This window comes from Syngnathoides biaculeatus, chromosome 19 (genome assembly GCF_019802595.1).
Source record: "Syngnathoides biaculeatus isolate LvHL_M chromosome 19, ASM1980259v1, whole genome shotgun sequence".
In the NCBI taxonomy this organism is placed as follows: Eukaryota; Metazoa; Chordata; class Actinopteri; order Syngnathiformes; family Syngnathidae; genus Syngnathoides; species Syngnathoides biaculeatus.
In genome coordinates this window covers 7,982,776-8,010,310 of record NC_084658.1, presented here as the reverse complement: position 1 = coordinate 8,010,310, position 27,535 = coordinate 7,982,776, and the positions used below count along the sequence as shown (strand labels likewise).

The window sequence follows — 27,535 nt, the reverse complement described above, 5'->3', positions numbered from 1 at the left end:
GTTACCCGTGTGTGCAATACTGAAGACTAGGGGTGCAAAAATGAATTTATTAATCTGCAACTAATTGATTCAAATTAATTGGCTATTTTGATCATCGATTAATCGTTAGAGACCTTGTTGAACTTAAACGTTTCCAAATTCTCTTATTTTAGCCTCTGAACACTAAATATTCTCTGATTTTGTCATCTGTGAACACCTAGTGATTATCTTTGTTAAATAAAAAAAAAAGACCGAAAACAATAATCAACAGTTCCACCACTCTCTGAATCATTAGCAATGTATGTATTTCCAAATTCAAATTCCTGTTTTTGAATACAATTATAAATTCTTCATATCCAATTGATTGATTAATCAGAAATTATTGATCAACTATCTAATAAGTGTTGTTTGCAGCCCTAATGAAGACTCCAATACAGGGTTCTATCCATCCATCCATCCATCAATTTTCTGAGCTGCTTATGCTCACAAGGGTCATGGGAGTGCTGGAGTCAATCCCAGCTAACTTCGGGGAGGAGGCTGGGTATACCCTGAAAGGTTGCCAGCCAATCACAGGGCACAGAGAGGCAAGCAACCATTCACACTCATAATAACACCAAGGGTCATTTGGAGTCTCCAACTAATGCATGTTTTTGGGATGTTGCTGGAGAAAACCCACACAGGCACAAGGAGAACATGCAAACTCCACACAGGCGAGGCCAGGATTTGAACCCAGTCCTCAGAACTGTGAGGCAGACACTCTAACAGTTGGTCCAACATGCCGCCTAATATATGTCCAGTCGAATAAAAAAATACATGCATTTTTTTTGGACGCTATTGGCTTACCCTACATAGAGGAAAGAGACCCTTAGTGGATGATTGTGGTTTCCGAGTCGTTCCCCTGAGTAATCGTTTCCTTTTTAAAGTCAGGGGCGCGTTGTGTTGAGGAACTTCATATGCAAAAATTGCTCCAAAGTCTACTAACCTGTGAATAATTACTGGAAATGTTCAATGTCAAACTGCTGAATTTCCACCAATGCGTCTTGCTAAAAAACCATTCAATTAAAACCAGCGCAAATACACACACACTCATACAGAATTATACACACTATTTGAAACTGTGGGTCACAATTTTACAAGAGGATTTGAATGTCTTGGGTTCTCTTGGGTTAAGCAACTAATGTATGAAATCAACAAATTTTCCCTTTTTTTTCTACTACAAGGGGCACAAGTCTGATAATCAGAATTTGAAATTAACGCATTCTTTCACCCTATTTTTTTTTTTTTTTTTTGTCCTGTTCGGCACTTAGGTCAAGCAGAAATGAAGATCTGGATCTCTTTAATACTGGAATTGATTTGAATTGAATTAGTTTGTTAATTGAAATATCGGAATGGGAGGAAGCAAAGATACACGGGTGGCGAAAGGGATTGCCGATTTCATCCAAACGTTACTGGACCCTCTTGAGCAGAACCGATCCGAGCCAACGCAACATGCAAACTCAGTGATGAATTGCAAATGTCCGGGAAGCGTTCCAAGTATCCTAAGACCACAGAGGCAGAGGATCCGGTACATACTTAGAGACCCTTTGTTAAATGTAGCAGGAGAATCCCCTGGTGTACTGAGACAAGGTTTTGTGGGCGTCTTCTGGGCTGACCCACACGAGACTGATGATCGTGTGTGGGATGGAGGAGACTAAGGGCAGATGGACTGGCTGATGAATTGGACAATTTAAGGTCTCGGGGGAGCCACACAGGCCTCAATCATCTTCATCGTCAAGACCTCCTTTACTCACCGCAGGAACCATGAGAAACAAAGACCAGTGTTTTTATGAGGGGAACTTTTATATTTCAGTCATTGTTTAGAGGGAAGAGCGGGGTCACTGCAGCGCTGCAAACATCATTCGGAATGTGTACATAGTTTATATAAACATGCACAGAGCTTACTTGGCCACGGTTTTAGTCCTTTGTGGGTTTTGCGTACACATCGTACAGTGAGTTTAGTGCTCTGGGAAGAACTTTCCTTAAACCATCTTTCTTTGTATCTATGCGTTGTCTTTGGATATTGGCCCATTCATTTCCTTTATGTGGTTTCGTGCAGAGGAGGGATTGAGTTGCTAAATATATTGTTATAGTTCTGTTTCATGTCTTTTTTTTGTTTGTTTTTTGCTTAATCTCCGTCGTTTTCAGAGACTACTGTCTTCACTATTCAAAATAAAAGTTTGCGATTTGGAAAGTGTTTTCACAGTTTTGCAACTGACTGCCAACCAGTCCAAGGTTTGCCGCTTCTCTTACTCAAAGATAGCAGGGATAGGCTCGGGCTCACACTGATGGTGGCAAGTGATAAAGAAAAAGAAAATTGTCATTGTCACATTAAGGAATTGTCAAAGCAAAGTTTCAATATCTGTTTTCATTTCATCCATTAAATAGGGAATGTCTTTTTGAACAAACCCAGAAAACAGGTTTGCTGACTTTCTCTGTATTCTGCACTGATAAGCATAAATGTTTATTGACATAATGCTCTGAAGCCCAACTTGCTCAAACTATTTTCTTCATGACTGATGTCTGATGACATTACAGAAACGAAACCTTAAACAGCGGCTATTGGCATCTTTGCTAGCTCTACGGTGATATACTGTATTGTGTTTAAGAACTGACATTGTAGACAGATTAATTCCTAAGGGTGTTTTGTTGCGGTCTCTTGCAATTCCGCCATATACTTTGATGTGTTTTTGCCAACTTCTGAACAACATTGTGCGTATATTCAGATTGGGAGCCTCGTATAAATTCACCCCGTGTCATTTTTACAAACTGGTTTGGGAGGCTGTGATCTTACAGCTACTGCAGCCAATTCATGTTGTTTTGTGCAGAGGCTGACAAGGACTCGAGTAATGGCCCCAAGGTATGCCACAGTCTCTACATCTTCCCCCTTTTGACACAAAGTATCGCAGAGACACACAAGCATGCAGACATGCACCACATGCGCCATCGCCACCGCGACCCGGCAGTTTGGCACCAGCGGGGCTGAAAGGGAGGGGGGATGATTGGTTCGAACACCGCACTCTATCTTGCTCTTTTTTTCCTCTCTGTTTGACTCTCTTGTTCTCTCACTCCCCATTTGTCCATAGGGAGGGAGGGTCAAGTCTCTCTGCCCGGTGACACAATATTGGGGATGCTTGTGGTTGTCCACGCTGACCATTAGCAGTCACACAGACGTCAGTATGAACAATTATAGGCTTGTGTGTCATTCACTTGACCTGACCCAAATGGAGCCTTTACTCCACTTTTTAAAACGGTCTCGGTTGGTTTAAGTGAGTGTTTGCGTTTTTGGAAGTGTTTTGACTCTTTGCGGTGATCTGAGCGTGTATGTACTAAAAACCTACTGTTTTTTCGGGTCTGAGTTTCCATTTTCCATTTCCCCATCTCGTAAATTTTGCCTTATCCCCCACGCCCCCGCCCCAAAATAAAAAAAAATTAAAACAAGAGACGCAAAAGCACATTCTATTTTCCACTCTGAGGAGGAAAACTAGTGCTGAAATTAATGGGGAAAATGTAACATTGATGGTGTGTACTTTCATCGAGGTGTGAAGGATAACAAGTAGGCTGAGATCTTTTTTTTTTTTACAGTTTCATCTGCATTTTTTAATCACCAGTCCACGATGGATATTCATCTACAAATGTGTTTCTAAAGAGAAGAATATTTGGGCCTCGACAAGATTAAAGCAGCTAGCTCTCGGTCTTAAAGCCGAAATTGTCGACAAGAACTTCAAACGACATGAATGCAGGCTGTAACGTTGCTGAAGTGAAGATGGTGGGGAATATTTTCATTCGCCAGGAGAGGAAATGGGCCAGTTGAAAAAGTGATCCTGGGTTTACAGGATCTGCTTGTTGATTCAACAATTTCGTTCTGGCTTAATCATCCAGGCGACCGTTAGCCACACTGGTGCATTCTGTGTGAAGATTTTTTTGGACAGCGTCTCCCGTAGTCGTTAATGCTAACGGTACGCATTTAAAGTGTTGTGGTGGCGAATCCAAGAAAAGCCACATGGGCCATTTACATTGCATAAACTGCTATTTAAGAGGAAATTTGGAAATCAGATGCTGTTAGTCATATTTCCACTTACAATACAAGTGAAATATTGATGTTATACAGTAGCATGCTAAGTCTAATAATAATCTACTCAAGTGACATTTTGAATAAATTATACTTGTCAGAGTAGCTTGAATGCAATCATACGTTCTAGTTTTACTTGAGTATTTATGTGGAGAAGAATGGACACTTTTACTATGTTATAATGATCGACATGCCGCTCGCTACTTTTACTTATCGATCATTAAATGTTCAATCTATTTTTAGACGTCATCATCAACTTCAGCAAATGGACGCCGTTACGGCCAATCTAATGTTATCCCAAATGTCATCCGACTCCAATTCACCAATCAGATGGCAGGGTTCCGGTTAGGCAGTCACGTGACCTAACAAAAACACTTCGTGGGCCAATCAAAGGGACTTATTTTGGGTGGGAAAAAACAGCACTGCGACTGTTTGCAGACTCTGAAAAACAAGAGTTGTCATACGTAGTCTTAAATTATGACTGCCCAAATGTGGATATTTCAGTCCACATCGAACTTGAGAAAACACCTTATGGTCCGTTGCAGATGTTTTTTTTCTCTCTCTCTTCAAACACACACAGACACACCACACAAACACTAATAAGTCTGGTCAGAAAACAGCGCCTTCATTCGGTCATTTAAGTGGATAGAGCAAATAATGTTTCTGTAGGACCCAAAGCATGTTGTTGGTTTTGGGTCGTTAAAAAACTCAACTGGTGGCAGGTGTGTGTAGTTACCCACACATTATTCTATAAATAATTGATCATTCTAAATTGTTGAAAATGGCTTACTCTTTTTGGTGTTATACACTAGTAGTAGTAGAAGGGTCCCCGGCTAAATGCAGAGGGGGTTGCGTCAGGAAGGGCATCCGGCGTAAAACTGTGCCAAACAAATATGCGTTCATCTAAGATGACACGCTGTGGCGACCCCTAACGGGACAAGCCGAAAGGAAAAGAAGAAGACATTAGTAGAAGAAGAAGAAGAAGAAGTGTCTTTTGGTTTCCTGAAGAGATCTGGACTATACAGTAATACATTTCTTACTTGGTTCAGTTTTGCTCTGTTTTCTGAAAAAAATTAAATAAAATGAGCCGATTAATTTGTGAAGGTGACTGTATGGAATAGTATGTAACTTTCTAACCCTACAGAGTACATGGGCTATGTACTGCTTTGAGCGCGCCGCAAGACTCAGACGACTCAGCGCTGACACAGCACGTGCGCATGGAAAGACAAAAAAGTGAGTTGGCGCCGTGAGGAAGAAAAAAAGCAACAGACTTGATAAAGACTAATCCTTTTTTGACCACTGCTCTGCAATTTAGTTCATTTTCTGATAGAATTGGCCCCAACAATGGGACGAATGGGTTTCATAATAAGCAATGATAATTAGGGTTTACATGATCAGGATAGTTTGAAAAAAAACAATAACCGATCAACGTTGCGATCACAGGCTGGAGAAATTAGTCTATTAACCCTTTCCGGGCAGGGGTTATAAATTTGCAACAGGTTTTATATAATCGAAAATTCTAAGTCCAGAGTATCATGTTCTGAAAGGATCAGATTTTTCTTTCTGCAAAATTTTATTTGGTCCAGATGGGGTTAAAAGGAAGTGTTCATTTACAAAAACTATATAAATACTACAAGTAAACTAGGTTTTCCATTCAAATATTCTCTTAAGGATTGCGACGCAGAGTAAATGTTTTTCTTGGAGCTGCTTAATGATGTCATTGATCGCATCAGTGAATTATGATGTCAAAATCGATCAGCCATCAGCAAAAAAAAAAAAAAAGCAAATTACGGGTCAATCCGATCAGTTCCGATCAAATCGGTGTAAAGTCTAATAATAATAATAGTATATTCTGGTTTGTGCTGAAACTTGCTGAATCCTTCCTTATTACGTATTTTAAACAGAGGAAGACAATGGGCATGATTTAAATAACTCAGTTGGTAAGAGATGATGTAAATGTATCATTTTTAAATCGAATATGTATAACAGTATATAGCTACGGAAAACGCACCTCATCTGAGCTCATTATATAAGGTCAATCTTTTTAAATCCGAACCATGTGTTGAGGCACATGATTGCCTCCCATAGGTAGATGAAATATGTATGAGCTGCTACCCACACAAAAACACTGAGCTATAGATCATGCACCTTTATGAATAAAGTCCAATGAGGTAAGAACTCTGCATTTTTTTCTTTTTCTTTTTATGAATGGAGTTTGTGAGATGGGTGACTGAGACATTGATTTTTAATTTAATTCAATAAAAAGCCGTCTGCAGATAGAGCTTCATTTTTCTGGGTTCTCACACTGACTCTTTGTCCAGGAAAGTAGATTTTTTTTTTTTCGCACAACTACAAGTTAATAAATCAAATCAATAGAGCACCCACAGCCCCAGAGCACTGTATCTAATTTCAGTGGTTGTAATTGTATAGACGGACTTTTTTTTTTCTTTTCTGTGCATGCAATTCTCTGGAGGAAATCTGCTCTAACCAGAGGGTTTGGATATCCATGTCAGGCATATCGAAGTTTGCAAAACTACCTTGTAGTCATTACAGTGACTTGTCCATATTCAGGTCCGACCGGGCCTCCCACTATGTTCCCACTACCTAACCAGTAGATTGTCTCCCAGTATACAGCAAAACTGAAATACCAGCGCATGTTTTAATCCTGTATGAATTCAAGAAAGTTCAACTAATTCTTTTGTGTTTGTGGGAAGAACCAGCGTTTGGATGTACAGTGTCAGATTGGCACAGAACACATACTCGAGACACACCGGGCACGTGATCATGTTCCGTGGCTCGGTTGGACATTCTTTGTTCAGTTTTCATCTTTACTTCACAGACATCAGGCCGCGGGATATCCTGATAATTGATTTTGTCACTGTTCATTTTGTGCAGACTTGCATCAAAATGAAGAAGAGCGTGGAATGTACTACAAAGGGTGATCATGGTGATCCGTTTGATCGGCAGATGAAGACAGGAGAGGAAGAATGCAAAAACGACAAATATTTTGATAAATATAGCATGCTCACGTGCGTCACATCAGATGCAATCAGCAGACTTGAGTCGGTGCCAAGTTGTACAGAGATAATGGACGGTCCTCTTCCTGTCTTTTTCCTTTTCTTACATAAAATCTTTAAACTAACCACAATCTGTGAGCGTTATTACAGCAAATCATTGGGTGGAAGCCCCCCGCCCCCAAAAGAAAACAAGAAAAGTAAGGCTGTAAGGAAAGCGTATGTATGTGGCGGTGGTTTCCAGGGAAATGAAGGCCCTATCTGCTTGTCTGCGCTGACAAACATGCTGCCAGGTTGAGGCCTGCTCATCGGCAAGACCCACAGAAGCCGCATCTTCTCCCTCCTCGTTTCAACGTTATTTGAGGTTTTCCTTGGCAGCGCTCAGGCACAGGATGCAGGCCGCTCGCTGCAGGAAAGTACAACCGCATTGTCTGACTTAGGACAGCCTAATCGGCCCACAACAAACACAAGCGTAAACCAAAGCTGATTATAATTTGAGCCCTGGGCCTCTCAGCCTGTTGATTGTAAAGGGGAAGCCTCCAGCATCTACTCCATTAAGACTCTGAGGCCACAAGACTGAAGGGTAGGAGCTCCTCTGATATATATTTACACACATTTCTTGTGGCGTGTGGTCCAGGAAAGGAGATCTCTTTTTCTTTCCTGCCCACTGCAGTAAACAAGTATGGAACACAAGTGCAGTCATGGACGGTGTGTGAGTTACCCGCTGCCTGTGTGTCCAAATAAAGAGGCGACACACAGAACGACAGACAGCGTTTGCTTTGGCTTTCTGCTCTTATTGCTTCCTCATGTCCTCGGCTCAAAACCCTTGTGAAAGCACACACATTCCTTTTGTCTTTGCTCTTTCCGTTTGTGAAAAAGAATAAATGAATAGCTTACAAGGTTTAGAATGTTTCAGTTTGTCGCTAAATTAGTGGAGTACGTTAGCTTTTCATTCAATTCTACTGATAATAATGAAGTTAATAATAATGAAGTGTGAATAGAAAGGAGGCCAGACAAGTTTAAAACTCTAACCTACAAGTGACACGCATCTATTGCTTGAAGGCTTCCTGCCCTCCCTCCAATTCTCTCAGGGGGTTATTATTGGCAATCGTGTTCTTACTCAAGCCGCAGTGAATTCCAGCTTCTGAACCAGATAAAAGGTCTGCCGTTGAGGGCCACAGAAAACAAGCAGTCACCGGATCAAAGCTTTGCTATTGTAATATCCTCCACTGTGTGGCTTTGATACTGCAGTACATAAAGGAAAGCAGACACTGAATCGATGACAAAGTGTGATTAGTATGTCATTGGGATGCTTTAGATCACCGACGTTGTTGTCATGTGAAGGACCCCAAAATTCCTATTCGAATACTGCATAATAGAGAGAGAAAATTGTGTAAAAGTCCATGATGTACCCTGGCTAACTGGGATAGTCAGTGTACCAGAATGAACCGGGTAGCATATGTAACATCTGAAACATTTGGGCATGTATTAATGTAAGATGGAGTTTGTGCTCCAAGTTTGTTTTGAAAAGTAGTTTGATATACACTGCATGTTTTGGCAATACCGCATCCACAAAGCCCATTAGCCCCGTTAGATAACAAGGAAGGCTAAGTTCTCCGAGGCACATACTTCACCGTCTAGACTCCAGACAAACATGATACCTTCTTTGATATCATCGCGCCGACTTTTGTCTGCTTTCTCATGTGAGGGCTGTTTGGCTACCGGAGGCTCACAGGCAGGGGAGCAACACCCCCCCCCCAAAAAAAAAAAAAAAAAAAAAAAAAACCACCCCATCCGTTGTGCAGCAGTGTGTGAGGTGTGAAAGAGCCTCTGTTGCGACCCCCTGACCCTTTCCTGTATCAGGCCTGCTGTCAGTTAAGGGTCAGAGGTCATCACTTCCTCAATACACCCCCGGTAGACACAGCGTGAGGATAGGCTGCCTTTGATCGATCGGACTTTGAGTCTGGAACAGGAAGAACAGGAAGCACAAGAGAATTTTGCTGTAACTGGTCTTTCAAACAAAGTAATTCAGTTTTACGTAACACGTTTGACACTTCAGAGTAATTACAGATGCATATAGCATCCAAACAATATCGGTTATGGACAACAGTGGTAAGCTAGCGAGACGTCTAAAATCAATAGGAAACATTTGCATGTGTACACAACCGATAAGGAGGTTGAGGAATTCCCTTTTGTCTCTTACCGGCTGAGAGGCACAGCATCGAGTCATGGCTGACCCCAACAGGTTGGAGATTTTCACTGCATGTATGGTGGGACACTTGCATAATATCAATGTTTCACTCACCTGACTGGGATGGTCAAGGTTGTCCACATTCATTTTGCAGGTGAGCTCCAGTCCAGCCTATCGGCAATCACTTTGAGGCTCGGAGTGGGTTTCCTTGGACTGGTTGGCGGTCAATCACTGGGGACATTTAGACACTGTCACATGATGGTGAGATATTTACAGCAAAGTGGACTTGTCTCCATAATCTAAACTGTGGAAGACTATAAACCAGGCCATATAAATGAAAACTTTAACAATGCTGGCTGCACATGTGCTTACACTCACAAGGGTCGATGTTTCTTATTGACTACGACAGGAAGGATGCAAGATCAGACAAGCAGAACAAAATGTACTGTGGTTGTGAGACAATAAGGGGAACACATATTTTCCGAGAATGCTACGCAGTTTGTTTCTCGAGTAAGAAGAATTGTAATGGGAGGATTTGGTCTTAAAGCAGCGATCCCCCCCACCCATCCAAATAAATAAGCCAAACATCTGGCAGGCTGTGGTCAACCTACTCTGCTATCTCCTCACCATCGGATGTCAAATATGGTGGTAAGCACTCTGTCAAACAAAGTCATCAATATTAAAAATGTGATATTAAAAAATAAAGAATAACTGATTAGTGGTTTAAAGCGTTTCCCATGTCAAGAAAAACGAGCCCAAATTTACGATAATGTTCCTCTGCTGGATGTTAATAAATATGATTGGCTGAGCTTTTTTATTTTATTGACAGTGGATAGAATATGAAGTGGTGTATTTGCATGATATGATATTTGAAACATTGACTACAACCCCCAGAGACTCCGTAAAAGGGCAGGCAACCCAAGCCATTGCCTTGGGTCTCGAGGTGAAGATGTCCCCCGCCACCGAGAGATGGCAAACATCAGCCTATATCGATGACAAATCACTGCTATAACACTGCAATGACAACATGTCTGTGTCAGGAATCCCTTCAGATAGGGCCCCTGCTAGTCTAGCAGGTTTGTTGGAATACACCAACGATCCAACAAAATGAAGCAAACATCAGTTTCTGAACCTGGCAGCATGACTACAGTATTCTGAGAATACATTTACAAGTTCATTGCTTACAGACTCTTGAAAGAAGACAACTTTGGGCAAGAGTCAGGTTTTTCACTTTTAAAGTGAGTGAAAAGCAAACCAAGAGGAATAGCTTTCAGCCAAAGCCACATTTGGCTGGATGGTCATCCCTTTGGACTACTAACCGCAATGCCAGATGAAGACAGACCTTGCTTGTCCAAAGTCCTTGTTGGCAGGATGAAACCGAAAACACACACATAATGACACATCTATCTTTTTTTTTTCTTTTAATGAACTATTCAACAATGCCAAAAAGATAAGTGCCCCAATTGGCCAACACATGGCCTTTAATGTGAAGCCACACAGAGACTGGGGGCTCTCTGCTCTCTTAACATCTAGTAAACCGTAACCATCAACACCTTGTCATCATCAACTACCGACTACGTAAAGCAGTCGAGTAATACTTCAGACTTTCTTCTGATGCTTAGGCACACGTCACCTTCCCCAAATCTCCTAAAACAAGGTGTGTGTCTCTGGCTTCATTTTCCCAACCCAGGTAAGTGACCCTGCATCTCTTCACCCCACCTCCGTTTTTTCTCCTGACATGTTTATATGAAGCGGTTCTGCGACTGATCCACTCTACGGGGGAGGCACAGCAATGACCGACAAAGTGTTGCCACAAAGGGTTTCTGGATAACTAGGACGAGGAAGATTTGTTTCCAGTAGTAGATGGGAAATATTAACCTAGAGCTGCCGCCAAAGAGTTTTCATGTGAATGGGAGGCAGCTGCACTATCTGGACAGTACGAAAAACTTTGCGTGTGTGTGTGTGGGACAGCTGAAAGATGGCCAGCGACCAAGGAAACGTAGGTGACCATGTGGCAACGTATATACACAGATAGACATAAAAGCCTATTCACAAACACAGTACACACTCAAGGGAGTCAATGGTTTGGGTTGCAGGGGTTGAGGCACCCCAGCTGCCAAGGCCCCCGGTGAGGTGAGGAGGTCAGGAACATTACCCACCAATTGTAAAGGAGAGAGGAGGCATGTCCAACAAGTCCCACCTGCCACTATATTTATGAAATTACTCATTGAAGCCTTTGGCTTCCATCAGGCTTGACATTAAGAACCCACACCACCTTTTTGGGTGTAGCCATATCTTGAGTGGTCTGGTTGGTAAGAAACTCTAGAAGTCAACCCCTCCTTTCTAACCATCAAGTCATGTGGTGATGTCAACAAAAAACACATCCACTCCAGCAAGTGGCAGGCAACTCAATTGACTTTTATAACAGCAAACAGGTTTTTCTAGACAAATTAAGAATTACAACGGTTCCGAAAAATGACCGTTTGAGGTTGCAAACAAAGCTCAATTAACTCCTTTGCACAGTGGTAATATCTTGTTAGAGGTTTTATTCCAAATGTATATTTTCCACTGCTTGCACATTCATACTGATCCTGTTACCATAAGTAGCCATTCAGAAAGGATAATGCAAAGCGCTTGTGAGTATGCAAGAAATCGGATACGATCGCAAGCAAATAGTTTCAGGTTTTGAGTAACAAATCAGATTTCCCTGCAGGGTGGGAAAAACACCTTATACTGTACATTAGCGAATAACAATAAGCAAAAATGTTTATAAAACACACATCTCATTTTCCAAATTATGGAATTATGCTAACAACAAGAAATCAGAAAGACGATTCCTTGGTCATTCTCAAAAGTATTGGTAAGCCTGGACTGCTCGGAAGATGACAGTAGTTACACATTCTGATCCTATTCAACTCTGCTTAATTTAACAGAATCACTAAATGCTTCTCACACATGTACAAACACACATGCACACACCCGCCTGCAGACGGAGGTTCTCACAGCGTATATTTAGACATGTAATCCTCTGCGAAGCTCACAGTGGACGGCGGGGCTCAAAGACCTCTGACTGTGTGCACAATAAGGGAGACTTATTGAAACAAGGCTGGCACTGAGAGCTCAGCAGAGGGGGGATTTATTTGGAGAACAGTGGGGCACTGGCTAAACTTTGATCAGCCCTCGTGTTCTACCTCCCCTTCCTCTTTCTCTCAGTCATGGACTGGGCAGTGGCCACCACGGCCCACGGGGGAAAGTGCGAAGGGGGTTTTGGCATGTGTATCCTGGCAACAGAGACAAGGCTGGCTCTAACTTTGCCACAAGACAAACAAAAGAAAGTAAATGAGAGGACACTCCAGGAAGTAATCAGGACATAATCATAAGAGTTGTGTATAGCAATTACAGAATGACCCTGCACCAAGCGGCTGAATTCCGTAGGCGTGCATCACAGAGACGTGCTTTTTAAAAAACACTTACCACACAAACACATTAGCAGTGTTGCGGGAAAACAAATTACATGTAATGAGATGACGTCATTTAATTAAAAACATTTTGTAATCATAATCCATTACATTAATGAGAATCAAATTACAGTTTTTGGGGCAATTTTCTATGATTGCAATTTTAGGTAGATTTGAATTCCAGCCACGAAAGCTTGGATTTATTTAAATTTTTAACCCTTTAATGCAGACAGATCACAAGAGTGCTGCTAATCATCTCAACACTGCATATTCATAATCAGGTGTCCAGAATTGCTGTGAGTGGTTCCAGTGTCCTGTATTTACCATTCACACCCAAAACTGTATGTCATCTTCAGTCCTGGCGTACCACAAAGAGAAACACTCCACTGGCACATCAACTTCTCTTAACCTTTGTAAGAAAAAAACAAAACAAAACAAAACAAAAAGCTATTGTGCAAACTTGACCTTGTGGGCTCCTAGTCCTGTAATGACACCCAGTCTCTTTTTGCTGAGGGTGATCTTAACTGGGATGATACTGATTAGACTGCGGTCGGGAGACACTTCACTTGGAATTTTCCCTCCGAACAGAGCAAGGGAACAGAGGCAGAGATCAGAAGGTCAAGGCACTCAGCAAACTCCTAAAGCAGCAATGGAGATGAAAGTTAGCCTAAATAATCCTGTAAAGTGCTCAGACGGAGCAGAAATTCCCCTGAGGGAGGTCTCCACAATGTGACCTCAACCCCTCGACGCTTTCCCCAGTGGCCCCAATAGACGCAGAGACACTTTACTTCACATCCATTAGGCAGAATTAGCAATTAGAAGACTTGTGAATGTAACCAAGGAGTGTTCATAGAGGCTGGAGATAATCGGGATGAGCGTGTCACAGCCAAGAGGCTTTCTCTGACATCTCAGACAGGATGGCTTGTCACTAATCGACTGCTGAGTGACTAGTTCTGGCACGCTGTGTTTCCTTTCCCCTCCTTTCCCCCAGCCCTTCCCTCCACGCACCCCCGTCATAGATAAACACTCCTAGACATATAAAAGGCAAACGTAAGAAACTAATGGAGCTAAAAGCCCCAATGAAAAAGAACACCGAGCTAATAAATGTCACGCTGTAACGAGTCAAACAAACAAAGAGCCAAAGACAGTTTGGTTGTGTTTACTTACTTCTACTTAGTGACATGGGATGCATGCCACAGTATGGAATCCCTTTAAAACTCCTCATAAAGCATCCCTAAAAGCTTCAATTAGATGATGAGTCCATTGGTGCCATAACTGTCCTTATTGGAACGTCATTGTTTTTAAGACTAAAGTAAGTCACTGCCTTATGCCACTCAAGTTCGAAGCTCTTGTAGTCAATTCCAAGTCCGGCCAAAGGTTCTGCATGTATGACTTACATTCCAGAATTCAGAGTACGTAGGGATTAACCCTGAATTTGTAGTTTGATTTTTAACCCTTGTATATATATATATATATACATGTTGTTTTTTTTTTTTGTGATAATCCAAAAAAGGAGCGCCTCAGCAAGAAGAACATGAGAACACTACACACCAGAAGACACAAGAACTCAGCAATTTCAATGAAGTAAGCCATTCTCAGATGGTCAAGTTGTCAAATCTCATGTTGGTGGTTTTGGGCCATTCAAAAATTGTAGGACATCTTTTGTCCCCAGTGTAGGGATTTACGAGTTTAGACCCTACGTGTGTTCACGAGTCGAGGAAGATATGACCAATGATTAGAAAACGTTAGCAATGTGCAATACAGACGGGTCTTATCTAGGTATCTGCCGCACACGAGACGTGTGTCTTCTGGCAGGATAGCCAAAGAAGAAGACAAAAGCTGCCCAGTAACACAAGGTTTTTATATGTATGGGTCCATGGTAAAATTCCACCCCCCCATCCCCCCCCACCCCTCCCGGAGTCTGGTCCAGTGCTGGGATGGTAACTTATGCTCCTTATCCGGTGTCATTCATCTCCACGGCAACGCTTGGGAGAGGAGGATGGCGCCAGCCGGTTTTCTGCGTACAAAGATCAAGGACAACCACCAGCTCCACAACACATCCTTGTCTGATTAGCAAATAGGCAACACTTTATCTGTTGATTAAATGTATCAGGTCATATTTAAGCAAATAATGAAAGTGCAATAAAAGTAAAATAGTTTTCACCAGCCAGCATGAAATTTCAAATAACCCATGCACTAGATGTAGAAACATGCAGTTGTGATGTCAATTAACACAACCCTTGTCAGAATAGGTTTTTCAATATTATATAATTCAGTTTGTTCTTCAACTCTGAAATGACCCTTTTATTTTTTCACATTACATAGCGATCCACTTTTAGACTCGTATGGCCAGTAGGAGTGTCACAAAGTAAGATGTATGAGGCGTACAGCTCATACAACTTTGTCATTTGTCAATAAACTTGGGCCGCATATCTGTGGTTAAGATTTGTACACACTTTGACAGTTAGGAATGTGCAATCGTGCTGACAAAATGGAAAGGTTTTCTTAATAGGGATAGTTTGACCTGGGAACAGAATATTTATTGTCAAATTTATTGAAATGTTTAAAAGGTCAACAGGCATTTTCTTACAGGTCATCTTCACATCTTAAAGCCCCGAGCCACAATACTTCAGAATCATCTTTATTGGCCACTTATGATAAACGTATGATAAAAGGAATTTGTCACGTCTGAATCATTTGGAGCCTCGCTGTTTAATCATGGGCCCATTGTTTTCCCGCAAAAAATGGGTAGAACCCCACCGTGGCCTTTGGCCCCAGCAGCACGTCTGAAGCCCAAACAACTCAAGTGTGTTGCAGCCAGTGTGGTTTTAATTACAAGCTCAAAGGACAGTTCAAGTTTATGTGGACGCGTGGGTTAAGAGGTACAGAATTGTGGGGGTGGGGGGTGCTTTACTCACTGTCAGATCTGGCCGACCTGTCTATTTGAAGTCTGCCAGGCAGGCCGGTTGTGTCACTCAGGCTGAGTTGGGCGCCCTTTGAGAGGGGCTCAGCTTCAAAGACACTCATCCTGAAAAGACCACCAGGGGGAAAAAATTGAGTCAGAGCGGGGAGAGGAAGATGGCATCGCAGGTGAAATTCAGATTTGTCCTAACATGGAACTTTGCTAGAATGAAACTCTGTTTGCAAATACTGACGCTGTTATGGAATATTAGATAGTAGTAATTACAGTACACAGTACACTCTTCTTTGATGGGATTAATCCATTTCTGGGTCACTGTCCCTGATGATGATGACAATCATGAACCCTTCAAATTTTGATAATTAGCTGAATAAAAGTTAGACAAGAATTTAAAAAAACAAAACAATGCATTGCTCCCTGTGACACAGGCTAAGTTTACAAACCAAGTACCGCCAATTTATTGACAAAGACCTACAAAAACAACTGAAAACAATCTACTAGTTTCACTAACAATCTAATAAATTTACACTTCGCTGTAGGGGGGTTGACAAAAAACTTCAACCATGGTGTGTACAACCATAACTGTACATCATTGGAGGTATCTGACATAATTGAAATAAAAAGGTGAATTTTAAACCTTCATGCAAGAACCAAACAGTGACGTTCTCTCTTCAAAGCCTCCCAGAATCCGACTCCAGGCCACACCTACAGGCCTCTTTGCCAACAAACTGCACACACAATAGGCACTTTATTCACATGAAAGGATGGAAGAGGATTTTAAAGGACCTGGACAAGGGGGGTGACAGTGCTGCTTGGAGCGTGTGTCATTTTTTTGGGTGGGGGGCAGAAGGAGTCAGGCACCTCAGAGAGATTCAGCACGGTCTGAGCAAAGTACACTTTGAATGCAGATTGAGTTACACGATACACGACTCCCAACAAGTTCAGAAGGATGTCGTGAATGTCAGGTTTGTTTTTGGTGCAAAAAACATATTTTGCTTCTTTCTTCACACTAGGGCATTTATATTGATCATACAAAAATACATTGTGATTGTTGGGGAAAGACTCCTGCAAGGTAATTATACTACACTACACAGTTAAGTTTCAAAGGGATAAAATTGGCTCCTCTGACCATACTTTCACAGATTTAAACTCCAGATGAATTTATGTGTGCACAGTTCAAACTTGTTCTGTTAAAAGGGGTTTTTTTTTTCCCCCAAAAGCTCAAGCACCTAGAGGTCAGCAGCCATAACCATGATGTGATCTTTCCTGATATGTGAAGAAGATAAAGCCTGTCATGGCAAAAGGGAGGCTCGGTTGGGCCAACACAACACAAACATTATTAGATAACTTTTCCTCTTTCTTTCTGGCCCTTCACTAACAATGACTATATTCTTTTTTTATTATTTTCTTTTCAAGTTTAAAGCAAAAGCAAAGCAAATTTCTTTGTATAGTGCATTTCATACACGAAATAACTCAATGTGCTTTATATGTTTAAAGGCATTTGAAAACAAAGAGATAAAACATTTAAAACGGGATAAAAACAGCAAAAATGACGAGCACAATATTAAAAAAAAAAGACAATTAAAACCGCATACAGTGCAAGCAATCCGATCAAAAAGTGGATATATTCTAAAAAGTATGAGAAAAAAGAAGAGTTTTCAACCTGGATTTAAAAACATTCATACTTGGGGCTGACCTCACCTCTGTTGGGAATTTATTCCATTTGTGCACAGCATAATAGCTAAATAAATAAAGTTCAAAGCAATGTTGCTCACATTCGAGCTCAGCAAATGGTCAGATATGTTCCATGTTGAAAGAACATTTTTACGCAAGATGCAAGGCGGGAAATCATAAGCCGGGATTTATCAGGGAGATGGGGAGGCATTCCACAATGTGTATGTTGTTCTAGAGTGCGAGCAGCGAGGGAGGCTGACGGTGGCATATTAGTTTTATGCTGATGGTTCATATTAAATATTATTTGAGTTACTACCAAGATTAAGAGGGTGTACAAAAGTGTTTGACCGCATTAGCGGAGGGGGTTGTTCTGGTTAAGTGAGAAACCTTGACTCAGACAAGCTTCTCTTTGTGAAGAAATGCTGCAGTTGGAAAAAAAAGTGTTTGGTAATTCCTACAAAAGCGATTTTGAAGTTTGCATGCATGTAAGGGAAAGAAACTTCTCCTAAACTCCTGCTGTGCTTTATGGCCTGATCTTTGGCATTTTACAATACCCTGCACTTTTTTTTTTCAGTGTAAAAAAATCCAATTTTCCACCTCAGTGTGACTTCCTCTTTTAACAGCATTCTTAATTAAACTGGCTCCAGGTCCAGGGAATTATCACTTATCGCCTTTAACACGCTGCCATTTGGATGCCAGCAGAAATAATGGCAACCATTAACAACGCCATGACAAGTCCTATCCTGTGACACACATTCGCGTGACACTTCATTAGGTACATCTGTAGAATAGCAAAGCCTCCTCCACAAAGATCAAAGAAATCAAACAATATTTTTCGGAAGGTCACTGACCTTCTAACTTGACGGATCCTTTACTGGGAATAAAACAGCAATACCCCTGAGTTGTAGGCAAAAGAGCATGAAAGTGTGTATGAAGGTGTATGCATAGTGTACTATATAGAAGTATTTTGCATTTGAGCCAAAATACGGTAGCACAAAAAAAAAAAATTGGAAGTATAAAGAGTTTCATGGTCCAATAAGCAAATATGAAGTAGGACTATTTCTTCATGCATTGATTGAGAACCTGCCCTGGCCTCGGGGGGCCATCTCCTCCTGACAAACAGACAAAGAACTTATTAAAAGACATGGAGGAGACCCACCCCCCACCCCCATCATGTTCCTGAGACAAGCCCAGCTGACGCCATCACTCGGGGGCACGATTCCTTTTGCGTTTGTGTATCCCCAAATCCCACTGTAGACTCTTTGGGGACAGCCCGAATATGTTCAGAGAAAAGTACACCTTTATAGCTCAGTCAATAATTTAAAATAGAGGGAAATATGATATATGAAGCAGATGTGTCACTTTTTCTGATTGCAATATTCTTTCAAAATATTCCAAGGATAAAGACTTGCAGCTCACTTACCTACCTGTCAATAAAACGTCAACTTTGGTTTGTGATGTATTTATTTTGTTCAATTTAATAATTTTTTTTCCGACCTGAAAAGTGACTTTTTTATCCCCCAAAAAAGCAACTAACAATTTTTTATGGTATTACTGGAGACTTCTGGAAACTTTAGGACTCCCCCCAGAGCAAGAGATATTCCCTCCAGTGCAGGGGTGCTCAATGGCCCCCTCTCCTCTTAAAGGGGTACACTCATAATTACAAATTTTCCAGTACTTACGCAACCCATCAATGTGTTTTATAGTGACAGCGCCAACCACCGGTGCTTTAGTTAGCAACACAGTCTGGGCAACATAGAGCAAGGACAGGCTAGACATGCTGCTTATGTTTACTGTCAATTTTAATGGAGAAAGTTAAAAAAAAGACAGGCTGTTGTATTAAGATGCAATGACTGTTGGAATATGTGAATATTCAAAGAAATAGTGGTTAAACTCGATGAGATTTTCTCTTTTCCGAGTGGGAAAGGTCTGGTCTGAAGCCAAAGTGGAAAGTGCAGGATGAGATGGTGTATAATGTTAAAATTCCACCTTGGCACAGCCTGATCAAGGATGAAAGCACAGACAATACAGTGCAGAAAAAGCTATTTCTGTATTTTAAATATAAGAGGCAACCTAACATTAACCTTAAAACTGTTGGGGAGCATTGATCAGCCCTAAAAACCTCTGGAGATAATTTGCGAGAGGCTGGCTGCTTGAAAAGTAGATCTTGGCGTAAAAAAAAAAAAAGTCTCGACACCCCTGCTCCTGTGTATTTAAATTGCATATAAATCTTGCTGGTGCAAAGCTGTTGGATTAGTTGAATGAGTTAATGTAGGCAGACATAAATATAAATCTACAGCAACATCAAAAATGTCGCTAGACATTCAAAGTATCTTACAGAAGCTAACACTGCTAACACTTTTAGCTTATGCTAATTTGCGCTCAAACTGTATCCGTGATTATCTTTTTGACCTTGGCATAATCGGGTTTATGTGAAGTCCATTGCTTGAAAATGGCAGTCCAGGGGCGCAGAAAATCGGTGTGGGATGGTTTTTATGTAAATTTGCAAAATTGTGATGTCTCAATTCAGTAAAATGCTAAAAGGCTTACTTACAGATCATTTGTACAAAAGGGTAGATAACAAAATGTTTTTAAAATGTGCTTGTTTCATTCAACACCTGATGGATGGCCAGGCACTCCAAAGACCAATATTATTTCTATCATCAGACACATTTTTATCAAAATGCATTTAGCATATATTGAAGCCCTCATATTTATATGTATAACAACTGCACATTTAATCAAGTATGTAGATGTGCTGTACTTAACACAAAGATATCTGATACAGAGGGTATAAATAAATAAATAAATAAATAAGTAAATAAATACATGGAATAAAATCTGCCTTGTTGTAATTGGTGTTTGCTCACTTCATTAATTTTGACTGTAAAGGGAGGCAGTTCAACAGCAGTGCAAATAGCAATTAAAATAATAAACATACTATATTGACATGAATACTGAGTGTTATCTTAGTAAAAGCACAATTTGTATTCCACTTCCTTGCAAGAGAATTATTTATTATAATACACAGAAAGTAAAAGCAATAAATGCAAATCTAGTAGGAAAAACACATAATGGTAATCGTTGTTTAAACATCCTTAGTTGTATGATGCTAATTTCCTACCTGCAACCCCTTCGCTCTTGGCGTGCACATTTTTTTTGTTGCTATTCAGTGACTGAATTTCCAGTGTAGTGCAAACAAAGATGGTCGCCTCTCAGGTCTGGCTAGTTTTGTATTGGGCCCCGTGTGCCTCTTCGCCACAAACACTAAACTCGGTTTTAGGTTGATGAACTGTTTGTACTGTGGATAGATTGTCGGTAAGTCTTGAAAAGCTGCTGTTCTTTTATTTGACTGCATGTAATATCGACCCAAAGCGGTCTATTTTTCCATAGGGCGACAAGATAAAGTGTATATTTATTTTGCTTTTACTGTCATAGGCCTTCTCTGTCTGCTCGGGGGACTATAAAATACACACAAGTACACTACAGTGTTAACACTGTACAATTCTGTGATATTTTTTATCATATATATATATATATATATATATTAGTATTTCTTAATGAATTGGAGGACTTCTAGCACACATCCATCTAAAGACTTGGTCAATAATGGAATCATCATTGTATGCTGTTGTCATGAAATGAGTATTTCTTTGTGTTAAAAGTCTTTCTTTTCATCACAAACGATGTCGTATATTGTTCACCATCTGCCAAGCTTTAAAATTTGTGCCGCAGGCATTATATTAAGCATTATATTGATGTCAGGTGATAGTCGTACTAGAGAGGCGTTACGTGCGACCGCCGAGCCCTCCATTTTGTCCAGCGTACATGTGCCGAACTTGTCGCGTGTCGTTGTGTTTTTGAGCTAAAATGAAGACCGTTTATTGATGCCTTGTTTATTGCAGTTGCAAAATTTAAATGCACTTTATTTGTACATTAATTGTACATACTGTATGTGAAATTAACACTTTTAAAAATACTGTACGTTTCATATGTGACAATAGTGAAACAAAAAGTTCTTGTTTTTGCTGTGAACTAAATAAAGTGCACGTTGTGTCCGGAAGAGAAAGGCATCGCGTTGTGAATTCGTGTCTCTTCACATTGCTCCTTCCGCAGAGGAGCGCTACACTGTAACAGAGATTTGAAAAATATAATTCATATGGAACAAACTGTCTTAACACATTTTAAAGGGGAAATCCACTGGTTTGCATTAACAATGTATCCAATAGGCCATGTAATATGTCCTCTATTTTGACAATGTGATGTTAAATCCTCTTTCATTTAATAGCGTTTTGAGAAGATTTTTATCGACAATTACAAATTTTCAGGGGCACGGCCATTTTCGCGAGTCACATGACCTCCGTGCAGCAGATGTGACATTTTACGTGCCGCAACAAAGGCTCGATTACATGGGACACCATTTATGCCCACCGCTGATTTGTTGGATTTATCCTCATCTGATGAAAAAATAGCAGTATCGGTTGATCGGGAAGATGGAGGAATACTTCCATACACAGCCGTACAGTGTGGTGCTCACGAAGGTCAGTCATGGTGTTTCACAGGGGTCTGTCCTTGGAGCAATATTACTTACGCTGTGTGTTTGCGTTAGTGGTTTTATACACTACAATCTACCGTTGTTACCAATTTTATTTTAATTAGCTAAATCCAATAAAATTTCTTGTACATCTTACAGACATCATCATCCAAGTGGTAGCCCAAAAATATACAGCAATATTGTTGTCACACATGAAGTCGTTTCCATCACTTGAGGAGACATTGTAGTGATGTAATGTATATGCATGGGTATTAACTATAAGACTTGTCGAATTTGGGAAACTAAGCAGAAAAACTATTAAACCCCACAAAGGGCTGAAATATTTCATCATAAAGAGATTGAAGTTCCTCAAAACAAAATAGATGTAAGTGTAAGGGCCCAGGAGACCTGATATGGAAGTGAGTCCTCCAGAAATACGCACAGCACAATCGCTAAAACCAAAAGAGTTCCTGTTCCTTGTATTTCGTATTCCCCACAAAGCGCTCACACTCCTCCCAAGGGCTTTGCTTGACACGCTCGCTCCTACGTATGCCCAACAAACTTCCCTTTTTACATCCCCTCTGCCGGTCTGTCTCCCAGCTTCCTTTCGGAGGAAGACAGACAAGCCTTTAGTATAACAGACGCGCTTGTGTTATTGGAATTGACTGAAAAAACAAGGCCGTGGTTTCCATCTGCGACCGCACACATTAAATCTTTGTTTTCCCACAAATTGTGGACTTCTTGGCTGATATCACAATAGCTCAGTGAACGCTGAGCGATGTCATGAGTGGAAGTGCCGGAGTCGTGCGTACGGTGTGGGTTGTCTTGGCTCTGGTACTCAGCATGGGAGGTGGAGGCGATGAGTACCTTAACACTCACTTTTATCCAGTAAATTTGTAAAGACCATGAAGATTAATTTTGAAAAAAGTCAACTTTGATTTATGGATGTATAACCAAGCCAAGTTCAACATCATTCGTAAACTCTGCACATCTTGAAATATGTGCGTACTGTATATTGGAAAAGGCCTTAAAGTAGCTAAGGCACTCCATATTAAAACAGAAATGGAACACGAACACGTCATCAGCCATTTTTTTCCCTTAAGAAAACATGGAACTTGTTGCACGGGACCATGCTTAGCCGTGCACAGATGCCAGTTGTTTGCCCAAACAGATAAGACAAATAGTCCTGTGTGTTGTCACATGCGAATGTGCATTTATGTCTCCAAAGTGTGTGCAAAGAAGACAGCCTCTTGTGTCCAAGCCTTGTGACCCTCCTCATACTTTCAATAAAAGGCGGGGGGGCAATTGTCTGGGGAGGTCACAACCCTTGTACAAAAGACAAGAGGACTGAATATGCCGCAGTGTTAGCTGAATGTTTTCTGGGGTGTCTATGTGGCATCTGGGGGGGGGGGGGGGATTTGGAATTTTGATAAAAAGTGTGGGGGGGGGCTTACTTCTGTCGGCTCAATTTTAACATTCAACCACTTCGGTTGTAGTTAAACACCTCTAAAGGTGATGTAAACCTAGCCGAAAGATAAATTGAGAATGGACTGCCCAATGGCACATTAGACACTTTTTAAAGGACAGAAAGGGAACCACACATTCAGTTTGATGGAAGGCGTTTTCTCACTTTTGTTTGGATCGTTTTTCAGCAATTTACAAAACCATAATGGCTAACCTGTAAACAGACACTGTTGTGTTATTGATTTTATTGTCCGGAGAGATTGCTTGTCTCATTAACCCAACAACAACAACAAAAAATTATGAATGAGCCAGCGCCTTTAATTATAACGTTAACCACCAGTGTGTCTGATTTTCCACTGTGCCTTATTTGGAATTTGTTTACAGTAGCTGTTGAAAGGTAAATTGCAGCCAGCCATGCCGTCTCCCTTCACGTAACAGCTTTTTTTGACCCGCTCTTCTTTACACATTCAAACTGTGGCACCAAAGTCCAGAAGGCTAAAATCATTATTCTTGTTTTCTCGTTTATTGGTGGAGATAAGGGCACGTCTACGGTGTGGCGTGTTTGTCATCTCAAATAAACCAAACACTACAAGAGCAGTTAGAGCACACATGAGGCCATTTTCAGCCAGCGTTGAGAAAGTCCTGGAAGCCCAGTAGGCAGCATTCGTCGACAACGGTCTGGTGTTGTTTATATTTTTCAGCTTCAACATCAACCCTGAAGTAAAGCTAATCTGCCTGTAATCGTAAACAGTCTGTCACAGTAATGGCCACCGGGCAAAAACGAGGACCTCATGGCGAGGCCTCAAGTAACTCTGTCCCCTCACTGAACGCCCCTGAAGTCTTCCCACCATCCGCCCTCACTGCTGAGCATTGAAAAACCAACAGCCTGTAAGCAAAATGCTTCCTGTGTGTCTCAGTCTGGGGAAGGAAGGAGCTCCTAGGAGCTTCCTGCCTTTGCTCAACTCTTTGGGAGGTGCGCTATGAATAAAGTGTCAGGCGCCTAAGTTGAAGCCCCCCCTCGTGTGTCTATCTGTCCGTCTCCGCGGAGGGGGAGCGAGCCAGGGCTTGACACCAAAGTAGGCCAGACTCCATGCGCAAGATAAGGCAAGGGAACAGGAAGGAGACAACCCAGAAGCCCACACTCCATCAGATGACAGAACTATTATTCATTTTTCAGGAAGTACGGAAGAAAAACAAGATCAACGAGATCAGATGCTGCGTAGGAAATTGGAAAAGGGGAAGGAGGGAAAAAAAAGTTGACTTCATTACAAACATTTGGGATATTTTTTAAGAGACCAAAGCCACAAAGGTTATTTGTAATACGTTAACTTTTTTGCTGAAATCATTTAATTGAAATGTAGACATTCAAGTGGAAAAAAAAAATATATATATATATATATATATATATATATATATATATATATATATATATATATATATATATATATATACACATACATACATACAGATCCGCAATAGCCACTGACTGACCTTAATAAATCATTTCAAAACCTTTGCCACCATAAATGTGACCTATAGCCTGTATGACTTCAGATTTCAAATATTATTTGTTTCAAGATGTGTATAATGAGAAATTCCAGAAGTAATTGTGTGTTATTTTCCTGATGATTACAGCTTGAGCGAAACTGTTTAGCAAGCCTTGCTCAAACGGAAACAATACAGTGTCATAAAAATGTCCACGCTCAAAACTGGTATTTTAAATGTTTGCTTTCTATGCTCCAAGATGAACTTTGGAGTACAAAAATAAAAAAAAACAAAAGTTGTGAAAATTCTCTTAATGCAGATGCACAAAGCTAATGCGGACCCTCGGGGGGCCAACTGAGTGTACAAGATGGACAACTCCACCGGCGCCGTCTCAGCCCAAACACTTGTTATTGTCACCACACACATAAATCACTTGTTCCTCATCGCCACACAGAAGCCCTGAACAATAGCGAGTAAACAAAGATGACAGTGGAAGAGGAGTCTGTTTGCTCAGGACTGTCCTCTCCCACACGCATTCCAAACAGTCTTGTGTGTCTACCAAAGGTGAGCGTCAAACGGCGGCGGCGCTACGGCAGCGCCAAGCAAACACACGGGACAGACGAAAGCAATGATTAGCATGACACAAATGCAACCAGTCATAGCAGACACTCGAGAAAAGTCAATATAAGAAAACTGGGATCCCGCCCAACACTTGCTGCATGACATATGCGTTTTATGGTCATCTGATGAAAGGTCAAGTTTTCTTTTTTTTTTTTTTGCTTTCTATTTCTGCCAATAATGTTGATTTTGGATCCCTTATTCATTAATTTTCCATAGTGCTTATCCTCACAAACGTCACAGTTGAGCTGGAGCTCCTACGCCAAAAGATTTTGGCAGAGGTGTGCGCTACACCCTGGATTGGTTGCCAGAGAATTTCAATGCAAGTCAAAGATTTAAAAAAAGAAAAAAACATTCACACAATTTAGTGTTTGCAGTCAATCTCCTTGCATGCATGTTTTTGGAATGTGGGAGGAACTGGAGAAAACCCCACGGCCCTGAATTTTCCCAACGTGTGAATGAGTGTCTCCATGTGCCCTGCGATTGGCTGGCAACCAGTTCCACCTCCTGCCCGATGACAGCTGGGATAGGCTCCAGCACTCCCGTGGCCCTCGTGAGGATAAGCGGCTCAGAAAGTGGATGGATGGAAATTTGGATGAGGAGTACAGAAATGTATCGTGAAAAATATTTATTTTAAACTGTGCTTGTAATATTTACCCTATCACGATCATTCCTGGATTGATCATTTCAAGCGTCTCTTCACCAATTCAAGACCATTTTTAGAAAAATGGACGAAGGATGTTTTGAGCTACCCCGCAGGGACAGCCAGACAGCAGCCTTTTGAGTCACGCTCGGGTGGTGTCCTCAGAGGTGAAAGGTTTTGTGTGGCCCTCATGCAGGGAACGTAGGATGGCTAGATTGTGGATTGAGAGAGACCTAGAGGCCTGCGTTTTCAGCAGCAGGGTTACCTTCCAAACAAAGTGGCCTCAATATGTTTCTCCTCCCCCGTGTCATGCGAACACCCCCTGTGTGACAAGATCCAAAAGGCACCACAGTGATGTGAGGTCAAGGGTTATTTTAGGGCTAAACGCTCCATTTTATGGAGATGATGACAAACGGGGGAGGCGATAAATCAAAAGGACTTTTTGTTTATGGCGTGTCCAGACATTGTGTTTTATCAACAGTAATATTTATCTTGTTACCTTGCAAGTGGTTAGACATATGACATATTTGCCACACCATTGGATTTGTGCATTATGCATTGATATTGATGGCAATTATATGTTGATGAGTTGGATTTTGTTTTTGAATTTTAATATTCACAATGGTACACATCAAAATTTGTGAATTCTGAGAGATTCTGTTGCATGGTTGAGCCGTTGTACCTTTAGAATGTGGGATGTTGAGTCAACACCACCAGAGGGCGCTAAATCACATTGTTTTTCACATTTTTTTTTTTCTGTTGTCCAAACTCAACGGGATAGAAAATGAATGGGTGGGTGTATCAATATTGGTTCAACTGTTCCAAATTGCAGTTCAAGTTGTGTTCAACTGTGGTTGAAGAGGCCACTACTGGGCCCCTACAACCTTGTCCTTGGATCGTCAATAATCTAATAGCACCAGTAAATCACCATGGAATGTGTTTCCCCCTTTTCCTTTAGTGTCATTTTTACTATGGGAATGCAACATAGAATGGGGGCAGAGAAGCAAAATATGTACATAAAAAATACACTGCGCATGAATAAAGTAGTACAGTACAACTCTTCTAGCGCAAGAATGAATATTAAACTCAAATAATCCTGCAATGTTCCCCGCTGGGGAAATTCGCATTTTCCCTGCATCAAAGCTTTCAAAGTTATGGACATGAAGTATGCACAAGACTACTTAACAATTTGCATAGTTACCCTATGTCACCTTGGCAATGGATGTAAACGAACTAAACACAACACAAATGTAAGACTAATGTACACAATTTATACAATTACCAAAAAAAATAAATGAATGAAACAAATGTACAAAGGGATACAGCCGCTCAAAACATTCTCGTGTCGCTTGTTTGGAATCGTGTTAATGGATAACGCAATGCTATAGCGCCCTCTCCTGGATAAAAGTGTCACTTCAGCAGTTTTTGGGAATACTGTACCTTCGAG

The 27,535-nt window shown here is 41.0% G+C and overlaps 2 long non-coding RNA genes across 4 annotated transcripts; one reads left to right on the top strand and one right to left on the bottom strand.

The window, feature by feature from the left end:
• Nucleotides 1-8,854: 8,854 nt before the first annotated feature.
• LOC133493018 (uncharacterized) lies at nucleotides 8,855-16,498 on the bottom strand. Of its 3 annotated transcripts, none has more exons than XR_009792826.1 (4): nucleotides 16,182-16,498; nucleotides 15,669-15,778; nucleotides 9,407-9,523; nucleotides 8,855-9,064 (listed from the first exon to the last, which is right to left on the bottom strand). It is a non-coding gene; the product is annotated as an uncharacterized LOC133493018 (long non-coding RNA). The 3 variants fall into 3 exon arrangements; XR_009792827.1 differs by having other exon boundaries at nucleotides 16,198-16,498; XR_009792825.1 differs by having other exon boundaries at nucleotides 16,308-16,498.
• LOC133493019 (uncharacterized) lies at nucleotides 13,928-15,649 on the top strand. Its single transcript, XR_009792828.1, has 3 exons — nucleotides 13,928-14,162; nucleotides 14,264-14,334; nucleotides 14,671-15,649. It is a non-coding gene; the product is annotated as an uncharacterized LOC133493019 (long non-coding RNA).
• Nucleotides 16,499-27,535: the final 11,037 nt, after the last annotated feature.